Genomic DNA, 22,545 nt, shown 5'->3' with positions numbered 1-22,545 from the left:
TCATGATTGACTGCTACTGGAGTACAAAAGGACATTGCATGACTATTCATGCTCCAGAGCTGACGTGGGGTCAAAATAACTATGGACTTCAGCTGAATCCTCATCTTTGCCCACATTCCTTATATCCCTTCTCTCTCATAGGTATTACCTGAGCATGCTTCCTCACTAACTTACTGGCACTAGAATTCTCACAGCAGGCTCTGATTGTAGGGGACACAACTTGGAAAAGGAATGGGCAGTAGCATTTTGAAGATCCGAGTAGCTATATCTCTTTCTTCCGATATCTCAACTCAATCATCTTTGACAAATGTGGCCAAAGCACTGCTGCCTCCTCATAATAACTCACATTGGCATAGCCCTTTAACACTTACAAGGCTCTTCATTCCTTTTCCTGGGCCTAGTCAACACTTCTGCTCTTAGCTGCCAGAGGCTTGTCCTTGTTAATTCAAATGACACTTACTACTACGTCATTCAGATAGGCTGTTTTATCTCAGTCATTTAAGAGGAGGGGGGAGTGAGGCTAAACACTTTTTAGTGACTTTAGTAAATTAACAGACCAAGGACATATTGGATTTTGGACACCATCCAGATCTCTAGATTCCATGTTCAAATCTCATTCTAAAACACTGTACCTATCACATGTCTGTCGCAGTCCCTCCCATGGCTTCAGGTCTCCACAACACAGAGGACTAGATTAAATACTTAAAACTTTGGTTAAAATCATTAGCTTTTAGGGGCGCCTGGGTGGCACAGCAGTTAAGCGTCTGCCTTTGGCTCAGGGCGTGATCCTGGCGTTATGGGATCAAGCCCCACATCAGGCTCTTCCGCTATGAGCCTGCTTCTTCCTCTCCCACTCCCCCTGCTTGTGTTCCCTCTCTCGCTGGCTGTCTCTATCTGTGTTAAATAAATAAATAAAATCTAAAAAAAAAAAAAATCATTAGCTTTTATAACCTGAGGCGTAGTATGTATGTCTCAAAAAAAAAAAAATCATTAGCTTTTATAACCTGAGGCGTAGTATGTATGTCTGTCTTGTTAGAAGAGAATGTCTGGTGGAAATAAGGTTCTTTCTTACCAGAAAAAGAAGAAGGAAAAAAAAAAGAGTATCATGATTTTTGAAGGTTTAGTTTTTAAATTTTCAAGTTTTCAGACATTTCAATATACAAATTTCACTAAGAAATAAAGATTAGTAAGTGGATAATCTCAAATTAAGGATTGCTTCAAACAAAATTAATGTTGTTTGTCTGTTGTGTGTTCAGTGGAAATGATGACTTAAGTGTCTACATTGCTACAACTGAACTACCACGTAATTCATTAAAAAGGTACGTGGGTGGACAATTCAATTAAATTCTGCACATCACAGTGCCTGGCAAACATTTCCATTTTCTAATAGATGAAATAGCTTTTATTTTTCCTGATAGTGATAAAAGCTTTTTTGTTGTTGCTCATTCCCTGTAGGAAATTAAGGACATTATTTGAGAAAATGTATAAAAGGTTCACATTTTACACATGCTGAGTAGGAATAAGTTTTCTCACAGTAAGAGATATTTAGAGATATTGATGTTTTCAATCTGTTTCCTTTGTGGTAATCACAAAGACTCAATCATATGGCGCAGGTTCATCACAGAACTTTGATGTGTGCTCTGTGATGGCGCTTCTTTTTCTGAGTAAAGGACAAAGAGCAGAGAGAAGTGGTCCGCCATATGACCAGGGAACATTTTTTTTTTTTTCCAGTAGCCCAAAGAGAACAAACACTCTGAAGACAATTGTGAAAGAGGAAGGCTCCTTTGTGGTCTTCCCTCCTCTGTTGCCTGTGTCCACTTTTATGCCTTGTAGTCCTCCATCCTTTCCAGCAGCTCTCCAATCATTGTTTTAGTTTGTCATCGTCAGACTGAACCTTAGGTATCTGGCCGTTGTTGTCAAGTTATTTTCTCTCCCACAGGGTGTTTGATTTTTTTTTTTTTAAGATTTTATTTATTTATTTGACAGAGAGAGACAGACAGAGAGGGAACACACGCAGGGGCAGAGGGAGAGGGATAAGCAGGCTTCCCACTGAACAGGGAGCCCAGTGTGGGGCTCGATCCCAGGACTCTGGGATCACACCCTGAGCCAAAGGCAGACGCTAAATGACTGAGACACCCAGGCACCCCAGGGTGTTTGATTTTCAATTCAAAGTTCTCTTTATTTACCCTTTTTACTTTATGTACTGTTTGGAGATTTTGTAAGTAAACAGTTTTATAATGAGAAAATGAAAATGCATTTTGATTTTGTGAAGATGAGATGTTTTTTAAAGACTGAATTACAGGAAAAGATCCATCGGAAAAGTAATGGGGAAGATAGACCCTGCTTCATTATTCTGCTCCACCACAATCCATTTGTCCCCTGACAGTGACAGAAAACAAGATATTTCTTTTTTTAAAGATTTTATTTATTTATTTATTTGTTTGTTTGTTTGTTTGTTTATTTATTTATGAGAAAGAGAGAGCGTGCAAGAGAGAGAACACAAGCCAGGGGGAGGGGAAGAAGGAGGGAGAAGGAGACTCCCCTCTGAGCATGGAGCCCTAGAAGGGGCTTGATCCCAGGACAGAGAGCTCATGACCTGGGCCACCCAAGCACCTCAAGATATTTCTTTTATTTATTTATTTATTCATTTATTTATTTATTTAAATGTTCAGTTAGCCAATGTATAGTACATCATTAGTTTTTGATGTAGTGTTCAGCGATTCATTAGTTGCATATAACACCCAGTGCTCATCATATCCCGTGCCCTCCTTAATACCCATCACCTGGTTACCCCATCCCCCCCCCACAACCCTCAGTTTGTTTCCTAGAGTCAAGAATCTCTCATGGTTTGGCTCCCTCTCTGATTTCTTCCCACTCAGTTTTCCCTCCCCTGTGGTCCTCCACTCTATTCCTTAAGTTTCACATATGGGTAAACCATATGATAATTGTCTTTCTGTGCTTGACTTATTTCACTTAGCATATTCCCCTCCAGTTCCATCTATGTCAATGCAAAGGGTAGGTACTTATCCATTATGATGGGTGAATAACATTCCTTTGTATATATGAACCACATCTTCTTTATCCATTCATCTGTTGAAGAACATCTTGGCTCTTTCCATAGTTTGGCTATTGTGGACATTGTTGCTATGAACATTGGGGTGCATGTGCCCCTTCTTTTCATTATATCTGTGTCTTTGGGGTAAATACCTAGTAGTGTGATTGCTGGATGATAAGGCAGCTCTGTTTTTAACGTCTTGAGGAACCTCCATACTGTTTTCCAGAGTGGCTGTAGCAACTTGCATTCCCACCAACAGTGTAAGAGGGTTCCCCTTTCTCCACATCCTCGCCAGCATTTGTTGTTCCCTGTCTTGTTAATTTTAGCCATTCTAACTGGTGTAAGGTGGTATCTCGTGTAGTTTTGATTTGTATTTCCCTGATGGCTAGTGATGTGGAGCATTTTTTCATGTGTCTGTTAGCCATTTCTATGTCTTCTTTGGAGAAGTTGTCTGTTCGTGTCTTCTGCCCATTTCTTGACTGGATTATTTGATTTTTGGGTGTTGAGTTTGAGAAGTTCTTTATAGATCTTGGATACCAGCCCTTTATCTGTAATGTCATTTGCAAGTATCCTCTCCTCCATGGGTTGCCTCTTAGTTTTGTTGACTGTTTCCAACAGAGGGAATTTAATACTGGAGATTGGTTACATGGGTGATGGAAGAGCTGAGAAACCAAATATGAGCTAGGGAGAAAACATGGTGATTAAGAAGTTGTTATTATTAAGTAACAGTAAAGAAAAGACAGTGATTGATTTAAAATGAAGCTTGTAAAAGATGATACCATATTTCTTCTGAGACATTTCTAGGAAAATGATCCTGCCTTTGACAGAAATTTTATGGAACCAAGAGGAAAACCTGATTTAGAAGGAAAGATAAGCTAATGATTTGAGGTGACTTTGGGAAATCCATGCAGACATTTTTAATCTTATTATCAGTGTTTGGCACATATGAGATACTGGCAATATGCTTTTTTTAATTATGTGAGAAATAGCATATTAAAATATTATGGTTAAGTCATCTGTGTAAATTTAATATTTATCAATACCACTATTGATAAATCACAAAGGGTATATGTAAATGATAGATGAAAAGCTAAGGACCAGCCTTAAGGAATGCCCAAATACTAGAGCTGGAGTTAAAAAAAAAAAAAAAAGAATTAAGAAAGAAGAGGACAATAGCATATACTGTGCATGTTATATGAACCTCATACAATGTGAGATGCTGTATGAATTGCAGAAACAGTAATTAATATAAGCCTCCTGAGAAAGAAAAACACAAAATTGGAAATATAAGTTTCTCTTTAAAAAGAAACCAACATTTAGTTAAAAGGAAGTAATGATCCCAAAATGCTTTTTCAAATGTTCACATACTATGCTGTAAACCTCTTTCTTTGACTGATAAGAAAAGTTAAATGATAGAAAATATTTATGAACCATGAAAGCAAATAAGGATCCCATCTTTTCCCCAGCTTTATTGATATAATGAGTGACATATAACATTGTGTAAGTTTAAAGTACACAATGTGTAGATTTGATACACTTACATATTGCAAAGTGATTACCATCCTTAGCCAATCCCTCCCATCATGTCACATAAGTACCATTTCTTTTTTGTGGTGAGAACATGTAAGATCTACTCTCTTAGCAACTTTCAAGTATATAATATAATATTATTACCTGTAATCACCATACTGTACACTAGATCGCCAGAACTTGTTAATCTTATAACTGGAAGTTTGTACCATTAAGGATCTTTTTTTATGATTTAGTTTGAGACAGAATTCTCAAGAATCATTTTGCCCATGTTTTCATCTCTTTCAAAATTAATAGGTTTCTTCTCATATATATATATATTTTTTTCTTTTTTCTTTTTTTTGAGATAAGGAATTTCTGGCTGCCAAAATCTATTACCTCTGAGTTTGCCTCTACCCAGCTAGAGAGTTAGACATAGTATTATCATAGACATGGAAGTTCAGGAGATATGTTGCTGGTAATTGTGGAAAGTCATAAATCTTGGTATATTTGTTTTCTATATTAGGGTGTCTTCTCTGTATTGAAGATGATACAATGATCATCTTTATGGCACTTTCACTTGTGAAACAAGGGAAGAAACCAACCTGCCATGTGGATTCCTATTCTAATATTGCCATCAGAACCTAGGCAGGAATATAAGCACAGATACAGGTATATACTCATATTGGAATCACAAGGGCTTTCCTTCTTCTTCTTTTTTTTTTTTTAAGATTGTGTTTATTCATTTTAGAGAGAGAGAGTACAAGTGTGGAGGGGTAGAGGGGGAGGGAGAAAGATTCTGAAGCAGATGCCACACTGAGTGCAGAACACAGGGCTCAGTCACACCACCCTGACATCATGACCTGAGCCGAAATCAAGAGTCAGACAGTCAACTGACTGAGCCACCAGGGTGCCCTGGAATCACTAAGGGCTTTGCATGGGCAAGGCATTTTGTGAAGTTGGATACAAGGGGCAGAAGGAGGGAAATCAGTTCATCTTCACTTTAATTACTCGGAGTTCTAATGACTTACGTAGAGTGCCCCCCTTGCATCGAATTTTACTATGTTGTTTTTTTCCATAGTCAGAGAAAACAAGAGAGCTAGCCAGTTCTCCCCACTGGTTTGACAATTCCTTTGAGCATGAGAATCATAAAAAATAATTTGTAAACAATTATTTAACTAAATCAATAAGAACATTTGCCAAGTTAATGATAATGACTGCTGTATTCCAATCAGAAGTTACTCTGTGAAAATAGTTCCTTTTCTCATCCTAAGCTGAGGTGTAACATCTCAGCCCACTTATCTGAAAACACAGGGAAAGAGAGGAAAATGTCATCTATAATATGATGTAGGCCTCTAAGAGATGACTTCAGACTAACAATTTGACAAATCATATTCTTTTTTTTTAAGATTTACATATTTATTTGACAGAGAGAGAGTGTGTGGGGTAAGGGGGAGAGGGAGAGAATCTCAAGCAGACTCTGTGCTGAGCACGGAGCCAGTGCGGGGTTCCATCTCACGACCCTGATCACAACCTGAACTGAAAGAGCTCGGTGCTTAACCCACTGCACCACTCAGGTGTCCCGACAAATCATATTCTAATGGTGCAAAACTCCTAATTCCTCTCTGACTTCATTTTTTACTGCTGTGCCTTGCCCATTCCACACCGACCAGGTTGATTCCTTGCTGTCTTTTAAACATGATAACCATGCCCCCATCTCAGAGCCTTTCCACTTTTTCTATTTTCCTAGAATGCCTTGTTCCAAGGTATCCACTTGAGTGACTCCTTCATCTTCTTCAGAATGTTACTTAGAGGCAACCTTCTCACACAGCACTCCCTGGGCACCCTTCATAAAATTGCAAACTCCCAACTTAAATTCTGTATCCTTTTCCTGATTTATTGTTTTTCCTTATAATACTATTTCTTCTCTTTCTTGTCTATCTTGCCCCACCAGAATTCATAAGACAGAGGATATTGAGTGCTCCCCCAGCAGGTAGAACTTTCCTAGGAACTCTATGAATATCTGTTTAATAGAGTCGATTTAAATGACACCTAATCTAATTCCAGAATTCCAGTGGATAGCTTTAGTACATACTAAATGTTGAGTCCTTAAGAGTAGGATCTCTCTCACTCTTTGTCTCTCTCATTTATTTGCTTTGTTTTTACTTTGTAGCTCCACAATGCCTGGCAAAAAGTAGTCACTTAAACATTTGATATATTTAAGTTTGGTGGTATTTTTAAACACTCCTGGAAAGAATGAGAAAATTATAGCTAGCTTTAAAGAAATTTGTTGTCATAGAACAGCTTTTGGGTCCCAGGTCTCTTCGATTTTATGCAATAAATCATGAAACAGGATGCACTTAACGCAGTGGATAATTTTGCATGGAAAAGGTAATTGGGAAGAGAGTTAAGTCCTTTCCTGATAAGAGAGAATTAACTATACTTACTTTCACTTCAAATAGTTTTACCATATTCAGAATAGGGTGATTTATGCTACAGAAGAACCTTATATAAATACCACAAAAATACTATTTCTGAGAAGAAGCATGGTATGTGGGAGGAAATTCTGGCAAAATGGTCACTAACTAAATTCAGCCAAATTTTTGATGGCGTAAGCAGAAAATATGGGTATTTTAAAAAGTCATGCCCAGAATAGAATACTTGAAGTTTGCTTCAGTTTAATTATAGACAGTTCACTGACCTTCCTGAATTTTTAAGCCAGTCTGTGGCCCGTTGGTGGCCCTTCACATAGCGCTAATATAGCAGTGCTTTACATTATTACCAATTATTCTCCAACACTGAACTGTCTTGCTCAACTGTCTTACTCAAGCCAACTGAGGTGAGGGTGTCTTCTCTGCACTGAAAACGATACAGTGAACCTACATTATGGCACTCACTTATGAAACAAGAGGGAGAAACCAAAGACCCAGTGGTCAGCCTGCCATATGGACCCCTATTCTAACATCTACATCAGAACCTAAGCAGCAGTATAAGCACAGATATAGGTATATACTGACATTGGTGTGAATTCAAAGATTACATACTGTATTATATCTATCTATCTATGTTTTACATTTCCCACATGCCAATGCAGACCTATAATAAGAAAAAAAGGGGGGGGGGAACAGAACAAATCTGGAAATTCTCATATATGCTGAGATAATAGGGGACAGTTGGTGAATGGATTTTTTTCCTTATTTTTATTCTAGGTCTATCTCTTTTATCCCCTAAACCCTAAGTATACACATTAACCGCAATTTCTGTATTGCCCTCCATTAAAAAGGAGAGGAAGGGTTTTTGTAGCTTTTTAAATCCAGGATTCAATATGGAAGAGATAAAAAGTATTTCTTAGGTGTTTTTACCAGACACCAAAATATAGTGTGTTTTTCTAAGATCCTTTCTGAGGTAGTATTGTACCAATTTTCTATTTTATGGGTTCTCTGCTCAATCCCAGTATTGTCTTCTTTGCCCTTTTTAAGTATTAAGTGCTTAAGTAACAAATTTGTGAATATAAAACAGACAAGATTTTGAAAATTTACATGGTATGAGGTTTGCTAAGTTCTCTTTCCCTCTCGAAATAATCTAACACAAAATAGTAATTAAACATTGTCTAAGGAGAGCGCTTTGAGAGAAGCAGTGTTAAGCTTTCCTATTTCATCTGATTACTTAAAAATATTTTTGGTGTTTTCATGAGTTAACTATATTTACTATAACTGACTTTTTCTTTGGCTGAGATAATTTTCTAACTAGGAGGTTTTCCTAAAACTCAAATTGCTACCTTTTACCTTTCACTGATATATGTATTTATGCCACTTAAAATGGGAAAGCGCCGGTAGTCAAAAGTTCAAGATTAAATCATAAGATTGTTTTAAAGAAGAGCTATAATTTTCAGACTTAGTGATCAACCTATTGCCTACATTTCCCCTGAGAATTTGTCATATGATTAAGAAAATCAGTTAAAATGGATTCAGTATAATTCAGCTACAAATAATAGCTCATCCCAATGTAGATGGGAGCACCTCAGTTCTCATTGACAAAGCAATTGTCTGTGAATCTAGACTGGCTATGTAGTTTTTTGTGCATTAAGAATAGACTTCTGTAATGTTGCAGCAGAGAAACCAGATAAATGCCAACTCAGGTCAAGATCTCAGGATTGTTCGATCTAGCCCCATGTTGGGCTAAACACTCAGCGCAGAGTCCGCTTGAGTTTCTCTCTCCTTCTTTCTCTGCCCCTCCCTCCTGTTCCCTCACATGCTCTTTCCCTCTCTCTAAAGTAAATAAATCTTTAAAAAAATCCTAAGGAGGGGCGCCTGGGTGGCACAGCGGTTAAGCGTCTGCCTTCGGCTCAGGGCGTGATCCCGGCATTATGGGATCGAGCCCCACATCAGGCTCCTCCGCTATGAGCCTGCTTCTTCCTCTCCCACTCCCCCTGCTTGTGTTCCCTCTCTCACTGGCTGTCTCTATCCTGTCGAATGAATAAATAAAATCTTTTAAAAAAAAAAATAAATAAATAAAAATAAAAAAATCCTAAGGAATCTAAGTTAGCTATGTAAATAATAATTATTTATTAACATATAATCAATAATTATGTGTATTATATATTAATATCAGTTAATAGTCATGACAGATTTAGCATACACACATAAGATGTTAATAATAGAGGAAGCTCAATGTAGAGTGTATGAGACCTCTCTACTATCTTTGTAACTTTTCGGCAAATTAAAACTATTCTAAAATAAAAAGCTTGTTTGTGTAAGTTTATGTAAAATAATTAAATTTGTATGTGTGTTTATAAACAGAATGCGGCAGGACATGGAGCAATAAATGCAGGCAGCAAACACCATGAGCCATAAAATCTTAGCATTAACCCTAAGATTTACTTAGTGATGAATATCTGACTCAATCTAGGGGTTTCCTAAAATACACATGTCAGATGACTATTAATACATCAACTAACTGAAAAGCTCAGTAACTTTCAAGGCAATACATGTCAGTATCTGACAGCTCTGATTATTAGAAATGTAATTCTTATACTGAGTAAAATTAATTCATTCTCTCTTTAGGTCATCTTACCTATTAATTAGTATGTAGAAAATTCCTGTATCTAAATCAACAGCCTTGTTCTCCTTAGAAATTCTAGGCTTGAATTCCAAATTGTCTTTTATTATCACTACCTGTACAGAGAGTAAACCCCTCTAAATCAAGATGAGCAAAATTATATCTGAATGTCCTTATGCTTTTCACATCTGTATTACCCATCTCACACTCCTAATTACACTAGAAAATATCTTTAATCTTGACCTCTACTTCACATCACATATTTAGTCCTTCATTAATTCATATGGATTTTACTTGTACCATGTTACTTATGTTTATTTCCCTCTCTTCATTTCCATTTTGACAGCCTCTCCAAGTCGTCTTTATTTATCCTCTTCCTTTTCCTCCTCTTCCTTCTATTGACTCTTGGATGCAAATAATGGTTTTGATTATAGTCTCTAATTTGGAATATATTGCTATAATTACTGAATGCATGGGTCTTTTGCTTTACTTATTCTAATGATACAGTGAACACTGTGACCACATTACTGAACCCCAGAACTAGAAAATTAACAACTATATGCTTCTCTCTGATCCTAAAACCCTCTCTTCCCCTAAATTCCACTTTAATACTCTTGCTCTTTTTTAATAGTTTTATCATGTATCTTTATTATCAACCTATATGTTGGTTACTTTTTTTTAGTTTTTATGTAAATTCCAGTTAGTTAACATACAGTGTAATATTACTTTCAGGTGTACAATATAGTGATTCAGCACTTCCTTATATCACCCAGGGCTCATAACAACAAGGGCACTCCTTAATCCCCATCACCTATTAACTTCTCCCCCTACCCACCGCCTCTTTGGTAGCCATTAGTTTTTTTCTGTATAAGAGTCTGTTTACTTGTTTGCCTCTCACTATCTCTTTTTTTCCTCTTTGTTTTGTTTCTTAAATTCCACGTATGAGGATTTATAAAATTCAACACCCAAAAAATGAATAATCCAATTAAAAAGTGGACAGGTAACAGGAAGAGACATTTTTCCAAAGAAGACCTGTAGATGGTCAAAAGACATATGAAAAGATGCTCAATATCACTCATCATCGGGGAAATGCAAATCAAAACTACAATAAGATGTCACTTCATGCCTGTCAGGGTGGCTAAAATCAACAACGCAAGAACCAACAAGTGTTGGCAAGGATGTGGAGAACAGTCAACTCTCCTGCACTGTTGGTGGGAATGCAAACTGGTGCATCCATGGTGAAAAACAGTATGGAGGTTCCTCTAAAAGTTAAAAAAAAACTACCTTACAATCTAGCAATTGCTCTACTATTAATCCAAGGAATACAAACATACTAATTCAAAGGGATACATGCATCTTGATGTTTATAGCAGCATTATCTACAATAGTCAGATTATGGAAACAGCCCAAGTGTCCATAGACTGATGAATGGATAAAGAAGATGTGGGTGGGGTGTATATATATGTGTGTGTGTATATATATATAATATTCCATATATATATAATGGTATATCATGCAGCCATCAAAAAGAATGAAATCTTGCCATTTGCAATGATATGGATAGAGCTAGAGAGTATTATGCTAAGTGAAATAAGTCAGTCAGAGAAAGACAAATACCATATAGTTACTTTGAATTTAGTAAACAAGGATCATTTTAGATACTCTGCTGAAACATGCTTTATTCATTCAACATTAGTATTAATGTACTAATACTCATTTTCATTTGTGCATAATATTCCATTTTGTGAATCTACCATAGATTATTCATTTTTCTGTTGATCAGCCTTTCTTTTTTCTTCCCCCCCCCACTTTGGTCTTTTAGAAAGAATTACTAATAACTTTTGTGTCTCCTTCCATATATATGTGAGGGTTTTGGGGGCATATGCAAGAATGGAATTATTATGTTTGTATATAAATATTTAACTTTAAAATGTATAAGCATATTGTTTTGAAAATGATTATAGCAATTTAATTCTTACCAAGTATGTTATTATTTGATAGCAAACCACATGCTCTTCAAATTTGGTTTGGTTAGACATTAAAATTGGCCAGTTAAATGGGGGCAGTATTGCATCACTTCTGATTTACATTTCCCATGTAGTAATGATATTGGTATTTATTTTCATGTATTTATTAGATACATGCATTTTGCCTTTTAAGAAATGCTGACCTATGTCTTTTGCCCATTTATTCTAATATATTGTTTTTCCTTTTTCATTCATTTTTAGAAGTTCTTTATACATTTTGGGTATCAATGTCATGTCAATTTTATGTATTTGTGATGTCTTTTCCCAGCTTATAGCTTGTCCTTTTAAGATGGAATTTGATGAATAGGATTTTTTAATTTTTAATTTTAAGGTATTTATAATTGCTGATATTTAATGATTTGTTTCTTGTTTAATAAATCCTTGCCTACATGGTAAGAAGGATTTTTTTTTTTTAATGATTTTTTATTATATTATGTTAGTCACCATACAGTACATCCCCGGTTTCCGATGTAAGGCTCGATGATTCATTAGTTGTGTATAACACCCAGTGCACCATGCAATACGTGCCCTCCTTACTACCCATCACCGGTCTATCCCATTCCCCCACCCCCCTCCCCTCTGAAGTCCTCAGTTTGTTTCTCATAGTCCATAGTCTCTCATGTTTCATTCCCCCTTCTGATTACCCCCCCCTTTCTTTATCCCTCTCTTCCCCTACCGATCATCCTAGTTCTTATGTTCCATAGATGAGAGAAATCATATGATAGTTGTCTTTCTCTGCTTGACTTATTTCACTTAGCATTATCTCCTCCAGTGCTGTCCATGTTGTAGCAAATGTTGAGAACTAGTTCTTTCTGATAGCTGAGTAATATTCCATTGTATATATGGACCACAACTTCTTAATCCAGTCATCTGTTGAAGGGCATCTCGGCTCCTTCCACAATTTAGCTATTGTGGACATTGCTGCTATGAACATTGGGGTGCATATGGCCCTTCTCTTCACTACGTCTGTATCTTTGGGGTAAATACCCAGTAGTGCAATGGCTGGATCATAGGGTAGCTCAATTTTTAACTTTTTAAGGGACCTCCACACTGTTTTCCAGAGTGGCTGTACCAACTTGCATTCCCACCAACAATGTAGGAGGGATCCCCTTTCTCCACATCCTCTCCAACAATTGTTGTTTCTTGCCTTGTCTATTTTTGCCATTCTAACTGGCGTAAGGTGGTATCTCAGTGTGGTTTTGATTTGAATTTCCTTGATGGCTAATGATTTTGAACATTTTTTCATGTGTCTGTTAGCCATTTGTATGTCTTCATTGGAAAAGTGTCTGTTCATATCTTCTGCCCATTTTTTGATTTGTTTATTTGTTTCTCGTGTATTGAGTTTGAGAAGTTCTTTGTAGATCTTGGATACCAGTCCTTTATCTGTAGTGTCATTTGCAAATATATTCTCCCATTCCGTGGGCTGCCTCTTAGTTTTTCTGACTGTTTCCTTGGCTGTGCAGAAACTTTTAATCTTGATGAAGTCCCATAAATTCATTTTATCTTTTGTTTCTCTTGCCTTTGGGGATGTGTCATGAAAAAGGTTGCTTTGGCCGATGTCGTAGAGGTTGCTGCCTATGTTCTCCTCTAGAATTTTGATGGATTCCTGTCTCACATCGAGGTCTTTCATCCATTTGGAGTTTATTTTTGTGTATGGTGTGAGAGAGTGGTCAAGTTTCATTCTTTTGCATGTAGCTGTCCAATTTTCCCAGCACCATTTATTGAAGAGACTGTCTTTTTCCCACCGGATGTTTTTTCCTGCTTTATCAAATATTAGTTGCCCAAAGAGCCGAGGGTCCATTTCTGGGCTCTCTATTCTGTTCCATTGGTCTATGTGTCTGTTTTTGTGCCAGTACCATGCTGTCTTTGTGATCACAGCTTTGTAGTACAGCTCGAAATCCGGCATTGTGATGCCCCCAGCTTTGTTTTTCCTTTTCAACAGTTCCTTGGAGATTCGGGGCCTTTTCTGTTTCCATACAAATTTAAGGACTATTTGTTCCAGTTCTTTGAAAAATGTCCTCGGTATTTTGATCGGGATAGCATTGAAAGTGTAGATTGCTCTGGGTAGCATGGACATTTTAACTATGTTAATTCTTCCAATCCATGAGCATGGAATATCTTTCCATCTTTTTATGTCTTCCTCAATGTCTTTCAAGAGTGATTTATAGTTTCTAGAATATAGGTCCTTTACGTCTCTGGTTAAGTTAATTCCAAGGTAACGTATGGTTTTTGGTGCTATTGTAAATGGGATGGATTCCCTAATTTCTCTTTCTTCGGTCTCGTTATTCGTGTATAGAAATGCAACTGATTTCTGAGCATTGATTTTGTATCCCGCCACGTTACTGAATTGCTCTATAACTTCTAATAGTTTGGGAGTGGCTTCTTTTGGGTTTTCCATATAGAGTATCATGTCATCTGCAAAGAGAGACATTTTGACTTCTTCTTTGCCAATTTGAATACCTTTGATCCCTTTTTGTCGTCTGATTGCTGTTGCAAGGACTTCTAGTACTATGTTGAATAATAGTGGCGAGAGTGGGCATCCTTGTCGAGTTCCTGATCTTAAGGGAAAGGCTTCCAGCTTTTCCCCATTGAGAATAATATTTGCAGTAGGCTTTTCATAGATGGCTTTTATGAGATTGAGAAATGTACCTTCTATTCCTACACTCTGAAGGGTTTTAATCAGGAAAGGATGCTGTATTTTGTCAAATGCTTTTTCGGCATCGATTGAGAGGATCATATGGTTCCTGAGTCTTTTCTTGTTGATATGATGTATCACGCTGATTGATTTGCGAATATTGAACCACGCTTGCATCCCAGGTATGAATCCCACTTGATCGTGATGGATAATCCTTTTAATGTACTGTTGGATTCTATTAGCAAGTATCTTGTTGAGGATTTTGGCGTCCATATTCATTAGGGAAATCGGTCTGTAATTCTCCTTTTTGAGGGGGTCTTTGCCTGGTTTGGGGATCAAGGTAATATTGGCCTCATAGAATGAGTTTGGTAGCTTTCCTTCTGTTTCTATTTTTTGAAATAGCTTTAGGAGAATAGGTATTATTTCTTCTTTGAATGTTTGGTAGAATTCCCCAGGAAAACCGTCCGGGCCTGGAGTTTTGTTATTTGGAAGGTTGTTTATCACTGACTCAATTTCTTCATAATTAATTGGCCTGTTTAAGGAATCAATTTCTTCCGGTTTCAATCTTGGTAGTTTATAGGTTTCCAGGAAGGATTCCATCTCTTCCAGATTGCTTAGTTTATTGGCATATAGCTGTTGATAAAAATTTCTAATAATCCTTCCAATTTCAATGGTGTTCGTCGTGACCTCTCCTTTTTCATTCATAATTTTAATAATCTGGGTCCTTTCTCTTTTCTTTTGGATAAGTCTTGCCAGTGGTCTGTCAATTTTATTGATTCTCTCAAAGAACCAGCTTCTAGTCCTGTTGATCTGCTCTACTGTACTTCTGGTTTCTGCTTGATTGATTTCAGCTCTAATTTTGGTCAACTGCTTCCTCGTGCGTGGATTAGGCCTGTCCCTCTGTTGCTGTTCCAGCTTCTTGAGGTGAGAATATAAAAACTGCATTTTAGATTTTTCTATTCTTTTGAGTGAGGCTTGGATGGCTATGTATTTCCCCCTTAGGACTGCCTTTGCAGTATCCCATAGGTTTTGGACTGTTGTATTTTCATTCTCATTGGTCTCCATAAATTGTTTAATTTGATTTTTGATTTCCTGGTTTATCGAGTCATTCCTGAGCAGGATGGTTCTTAGTCTCCAAGTGTTTGAGTTTCTTCCAAATTTTTCCTTGTGGTTGAGTTCCAATTTCAGAGCGTTGTGGTCTGAGAATATGCAGGGGATAATTTCAATCTTTTGGTATCGGTTGAGACCTGTTTTGTGTCCCAGAACATGGTCTATTCTTGAGAATGTTCCATGGGCATTAGAATAGAATGAGTATTCTTTGGTTCTGGGGTGTAGTGTTCTATATATATCTATGAGGTCCAACTCGTCGAGTATGGCATTCAAAGCCTTTGATTCTTTGCTTAGTTTTTGCCAGGGTGTTCTGTCTATTTCTGAGAGTGGAGTGTTGAGGTCCCCTACTATTAATGTATTTTTATTTATATGTCTCTTTATTCTGGTTAAGAGTTGGCTTGTGTATCTTGCTGCTCCCCTGTTGGGGGCATATATATTTATAATTGTCATATCCACTTGTTGAATACTTCCCTTAAGAATAATATAGTGCCCTTCTGCATCTCTAACTATAGTCTGTAGTTTAAAATCCAATTTATCTGATATGAGAATTGCTACCCCAGCTTTCTTTTGAGGTCCATTTGCGTGAAAGATGGTACTCCATCCCCTTACTCTCAGTCTGAATGCATCTTTGGGTTCGAAATGAGTCTCTTGTAGACAGCAAATGGATGGGTCATTTCTTTTTATCCAATCTGCAACCCTGTGGCGTTTTATGGGATGGTTCAAACCATTTACATTAAGACTGATTACTGAGAGATATGATTTTAATGTTGCCATGTTGCCAGTAAAGTCTTTGTTTGTATTGGCTGTGACTTTCTGTTCTGTATCACTCTTGGGGCCTTTTTACTTTTATAGAACCCCCCGTAATATCTCCTGTAGGGCTGGTTTCGTGGTTACAAAATTGGTTAGTGACTGGCGATTCTGAAATGTCTTTATTTCTCCATCAATTCTGAATGACAGCCTTGCTGGATAAAGGATCCTTGGCTGCATGTTTTTCTCTGAAAGAGCTTTAAATATGCTCCCCCAACCCTTTCTCTCATTCCAGGTCTGTGTAGACAGGTCTGACGTAATTCTGATGCTTTTGCCTTGGTACGTGAGAAATTTCTTTGCCCTGGCCGCTTTCAATACTGTATCCTTGCATCTAATATTTGCGAATTGCACTATGACGTGACGTGGCGTAGGTTTGTCGTGGTTGAGCTTGGGAGGGGTCCTCTCTGCCTCTTGGACACGAATGTTTGTTTCCCTTGCTAGATTAGGGAAGTTTTCAGCTACAATTTGTTCAAATATCTCTTCTAGACCTCTGTTTTTCTCCACCCCCTCGGGGATGCCGATGATTCTAACATTGGATCGTTTCATTGAGTCAGTAATCTCCCGTAACCTACATTCGTGGGCGTGGATTTTTTTAAGACCATCTTCTATTTTCATTTTTTCCTCTATTAACCCATCCTCCAATTCACTAACCCGTTCCTCTGCTTCTGCGACCCTGGCCGTCAGAGCCTCTAGTTTTGCCTGCATTTGGCTCATAGAATTTTTAATTTCTGTCAGATTCGCTCTCATTTCTGTCCTTAGGGATTCTATATTCTCAGTAACCTTTTCGTTAATAGTTTTTTCAATTCTACTCATCATTTTGACCATCGTTACTCTGAATTCCATTTCTGATAATTTGGTTACATCCATATCCATTATTTCTGTGGCAGAGGCCACAGAATCACTGTCTTTTCTTTGCTGGGGGGGGCTTCTCCTTCTTGTCATTCTGATGAAGAGAGGTTGCGGGGTTTCCAGAGCCCAAATTATTGACTGGGTCCCAGGCCGTGCCCCTTGTTTTATAGGGATCTTAGGGATGTGGGCTTCTTCTTTAAAGATTTTATTTATTTATTTATGTGGCAGCCAACCAGCGAGAGAGGGAACAGAAGCAGGGGAGTGGGAGAGAAAGAAGCAGGCTCCCAGCGGAGGAGCCCGATGAGGGACTCCTTTCCGGAACGCCGGGATCACGCCCTAAGCCGAAGGCAGGCGCTCAATGACTGCGCCACCCAGGCGCCCGGGTTGTGGGCTTCTTGATTTTTCAGCCTGCCTTCTGTGTTCTGGGGGAGGGGCCTGCCGCGCCAATACTCAGGCAACCCTGTTTGGGTAGAGTCTCCGTGTCCCCTGCGAGGGAGGATGGGGATGGGCACTCTCTGAGCCGGTATTTCCAGGCTTTTGTTCTCTGGCGGCTTTCCCTGGCGGTTTGCTGTGCCTCTTCTGAGAGTCAGAGCAGCAGCGGCCAAATTTCAGCCTCTGTCACAGAACAGAGGGATTGCGGCCCGTTCTCTACTAATGTTCTGGCCACTTTAACTCTGTTTCTGTTGGTGCTGCTCGGCCTACAGCGTGTTGTCACGGTGTGCTTACCAGGCGGCCTGCCCCTCACTTCAGGGCCGGCGCGTCTCTGTCCTTTGTGTTTCCTAGCCGCTGCCGCCAGCCGTAGCCGCCCGCGCGCTCCCGGATCTCCCGGTCTCAGTCTGGATCCAGTGAGCGCACCAGGATTCCGGTGTTCCGCGAGATGCCTGGTGGCACGCGCACCCGGCTCACGGTCTCAGTCTGCTGTTTTGCGGGTGCCGTCCGTGAGCCCCGCCCGCTCTCCCGTGCAAGTGGCTGCTACGCTTCCCGGCGAGCAGGCCGTCCTCCCCCTTCCGTTTGCGATAATACGACCGCGGTTCCGCGGCTCCCCACTTCGTACCTCAATTCTCTGCTCAGGAGATATTCATTTGTAGAGATCCAGATGCGTCTTCCTGCGTCTCAGGCTGGTTCCGTGGTTGTTTAGGCTGGTCTGGTACCTATCCAGCTCGACTCGGAGGACCGGCTGAAAACGGTGTCTCCTACTCCTCCGCCATCTTAACTCCCGTGTTTCAGTAAGAAGGATTTATGTTGTCATTTTATTGAAGTGTATTTGACGTACAATATTATATATTAGTTTTAGTTGGATGACATTCAACATGTATGTACATTACAAAGTGATCACCACAGTAAGTCTAGTTACCATCTGTTACCATACAAAGTTATTATAACATTACTATCTTCCCTATGCTGCACTTAACATCCCCATGACTTACTTATTTTATAACTGGAAGTTTGTACCTCTTTCACTTATTTGATCCATTCCTTCATGCTCCTCCCCTCTGGCGACCACCAGTTTGTTCTCTATATTTATGAGTCTGTTTTTGTTTGTTTTGTTTTTGAGATTTTTACGTGTATGTGAGATTTTATGGTATTCATCTTTCTCTGTCTGACTTATTTCACTTAGCATATTACTGTATAATTTCATCCATGTTGTCATAAATGGTAAGATCTCATTCTTTTTTATGGCTGAGTAATATTCCCATTGTACATACACACCACATCGTCTTTATTCATTCATCTATTAGGTTGCTTCCGTATCTTGGCTGTTGTAAATAATGCAGCAATAAACATAGGGGTGTATATATCTTTTTGAATTAGTGCTTTTGTTTTCTTCAGATAAATACCCAGAATTGGAATTGCTAGGTTGTATTGTATTTCTATTTTTAATTTTTTGAGGAACCTCCATACTGTTTTTCATCATGACTGCAACAATTACATTTGCACCAACCATGTATGAGGGTTACCTTTTCTCCACATCTTCTCTAATCTTTGTCATTTCTTGTCTTTTTGATAATAGCCATTCTACTAGGTGTGACACCACCCTTATTGTGGTTTTCATATGCATTTTCCAGATGATTAGTGATGTTGAGCATCTTTTCATGTGTCTGTTGGCCATTTGTCTTTGGAAAAATGTCTATCCAGAGGTCCTCTGTCCATTTTTTAAGCAGATTGTTTGGAGTTTTTGGTGTTCAGTTGTATGACTTCTTTGTGTTTTTAGACGTTAATTCCTTATTAGATACATCATCTGCAAATATCTCCTCCCATTCAGTAGATTGTTTTTGTTGTTGTTGTTGTTGCTGTTGTTTTGTTGATGGTTTTCTTTGCTGTGTAAAAGCTTTTTGTTTGATGTAGTCCCAATTTTGTTTTCTTTTGTTTTTGCCTTTGCTGTCCTTGCCTAAGGAGACAAATCCAAAAAAATATTGCTAAGATCAATGTTCAAGAGATTACTGCCTACTTTTTTTTAGGGGTTTTATGATTTCTTACATTTAGGTCTTTAATCTGTTTTGAGTTTATTTTTGTATATGGTATAAGAAAGTTGTCCAGTTTCATTCTCTGTCTGTCAATTTTCCCAAAACCATTTATTGAAGAGACTGTGTTTTCCCCATTATATATTGTTGCCTCCTTTGTCATAGGTTAATTGACCATAGAAACATGGGTTTATTTCTGGGTTCTCTATTCTGTTCTATTCTATATGTCTCTTTGTGCCACTATCATACTGTATTGTTTACTGTAGCTTTGTAGTAGAGTTTGAAATCTGGAATTGTGATTACCTCCATCTTCATTCTACTTTCTCAAGATAGCTTTGGCAATTTGGGGTCTTTTGTGATTCCATAGAAATTTTGGATTGCTTGTTCTAGTTATATGAAAAATTCCTTTACTATTTTGATAGGGGTTGCACTGAGTCTGTAACTGCTTTGGGTAGTATGGGCATTTTAACAATATTTTTTCGATTCATGAGGATGGTGTATCTTTCCATTTATTTGTGTCATCTTAGGTTTCTTTTATCAATGTCATAGTTTTCACAGTACAAGTCTTTCACCTTGTGGTTAAATTTATCCCCAGGTAACTTATTCTTTTTTATGCAATTGTAAACGGGATTGTTTTCTGTTTCCAATAGTTTGTTAGTGTATAGGAATGCAACAAATTTCTGTGTATTAATTTTGTATCCTGCAACTTCGTCGAATTCATTTTTTAGTTCTAAGCGTGTGTGTGTGTGTGTGTGTGTGTGTGTGTGTGTGTTTGTGGTGTGTTTGGATTTTTTTTTTATATGTGCTATTATGTGATCTGCAAATAGTGACAGTTTTACTTCTTCACCAGTTTGAATGCCTTTCATTTCTTTTGCTTATCTGGTTGCTTTGGCTAGGGCTTACAGGACTGTGTTGGATAAAAGTGGTAGGAATGAGCATCCCTGCCTTGTTTCTGATTTTAGAGGAAAAGCTTTAAACTTTTTACCATTGAGTATTTGGATCTGTCATATGTGATATTTACTATGTTGAAGTATATTCCCTCTATACCCACTTTGTCAAGAGTTTTATTATAAATGGATGTTGAATTTTGTCAAATGCTTTTTCTACATCTAGGGAGATTATCATATGATTTTTATCATTCGTTTTGTGACTGTGGTGTACCACATTGAGTGGTTGGTGGATATTGAATCATCTTTGCATCCCTGGAATAAATCCCACCTGATGGTGTATGATCCTTTTAATGTATTGTTGAATTCAGTTTGTTAATATTTTGTTGAGGAATTTTGTAGCTATGTTCATCACGGATATGAAGGATGTTTATTTCTTTTTCCTTTTAAAACTTTTGCTTTATGTATGCAAGTTCTTAACCCATCTGATGTTAATTTTGTATATGCTAAAAAGTTGGGATCCAGCTTCCTTTTCCTTCTATAGAATAACCTACCTTTCTTTATGATCTGTAGTGATACACTTGTCATTTATCAGATATCCATAAATTTATAGATATGTTTCTCAGTTATCTATTTATTTTGATGATCAGTCTATTCACCAAATAACTGTACCAAAATGGCCTTCATTTCTAGGGCTTTATAATAAGTGCTAATATCTGGTATGGCAATCTCCTTCCCCTTCTTTATTCTTCCTTTCAGGCATATCTTGAAATTTTATGGTCATTTACCCTTTCATATTATGTTTGAAATGAAAATTCTGTCATACTTGATGAAAAATCTGGTAATAAATTTTTATTATAGTGTCATTGAATCTATAGCACTTAGGGAGTATTGCTATTTCTACAACTATAATTTTATTGATGAACACAGGACCTCTTTCCTTTTATTTGTCTTCTTTATTAAATTTTAGTAAGATTTTTCTTCTATATTGGTTTTGTATGCCTTTTGTTAGAATCTTCACACTTTTTAAAATTCTTGCTTTTCTTATTATAAAGAGTATCTATTTTTAAAAGCTTTTATTGAAAACTAATGCACATACAGAAATATTCATATCAAAAGGATACAGCTGAATGAATTTTAACAGAACATACTTGTGTAACCAGCATCAAATCAAGAAAGAGAACGTTAATTGATGTCTTTAAAAAATTACCTTTTTTGACTTTGTTGCATGTTTTGTGCAGCTATCAATTTTTTTATGGTATTTGTGATTAAGACAGTGACTGAAGTTCTCAGGACAGAGTGCCAGGGAGGAGAGAGCTTTGCAAGAGAGCAACCTGAAGATTTGAAGCTGAAGACCCTCTGCAAATCTTCAGGTTACTCTGCAAAATCCTGAGAACTTTAGCCTCCTTAGCCGTCTCAGACTGTCATTTCTAAAGCATAGAAGCATCCACCTATGGCAATGATAGGGTTCGTCTTTTTTCCCATTTCTTTGGATCACCGTCCTTTGTTGCCTGATATACAGGGCTTGCAAACCAGTTTCCACATATTTTGCTCTTTTTATTTTTTTTCTGATCATTTCAAGTGGAATGGTAAATCTGGTTTCTGTTATTCCATCTTGAAAGAACTTGAATTTTCTTTCTTGCTTTCACTTTAACTCTCTTTTTCTGTCTGATCAACAAAGAACACTTAAGCCAAAAGATAGAGTATTGTACAGAATTCAAGTGTAGAAATAATTGTTATAAAGAAAGTGGGGATATCTAGAATAGACATTGAAATACGAAATTTGTTTCTGGAAAAAAAAAAAATGTTTTACCGTAAATTTGACCTACCGGCATGTGCCTTTGAAGAGAGGATCATTAATAGTCATCATAATTCTCTAAATCTAATCTAAAAGTTCATCAAATGGATCCTCAACTGTATGGTCAACTAATCTTCAACAAAACATTGAAGTATATCCAATGGAAAAAAGACAGTCTCTTCAATAAATGATGCTGGGAAAATTGGACAATCACATGCAGAAGAATGAGACTAGACCACTCTCTTACACTACACACAAAATAAACTCAAAATGGATGGAAGATCTAAATGTGAGATAGGAATCCATCAAAATTCTAGAGGAGAACACAGGCAGTAACCTCTTCGACCT

The sequence above is a fragment of the Ursus maritimus genome, unplaced genomic scaffold (genome assembly GCF_017311325.1).
Source record: "Ursus maritimus isolate PB19 unplaced genomic scaffold, ASM1731132v1 scaffold_6, whole genome shotgun sequence".
NCBI classification, from domain to species: Eukaryota; Metazoa; Chordata; class Mammalia; order Carnivora; family Ursidae; genus Ursus; species Ursus maritimus.
Note: the sequence above shows the minus strand (reverse complement) of the source record.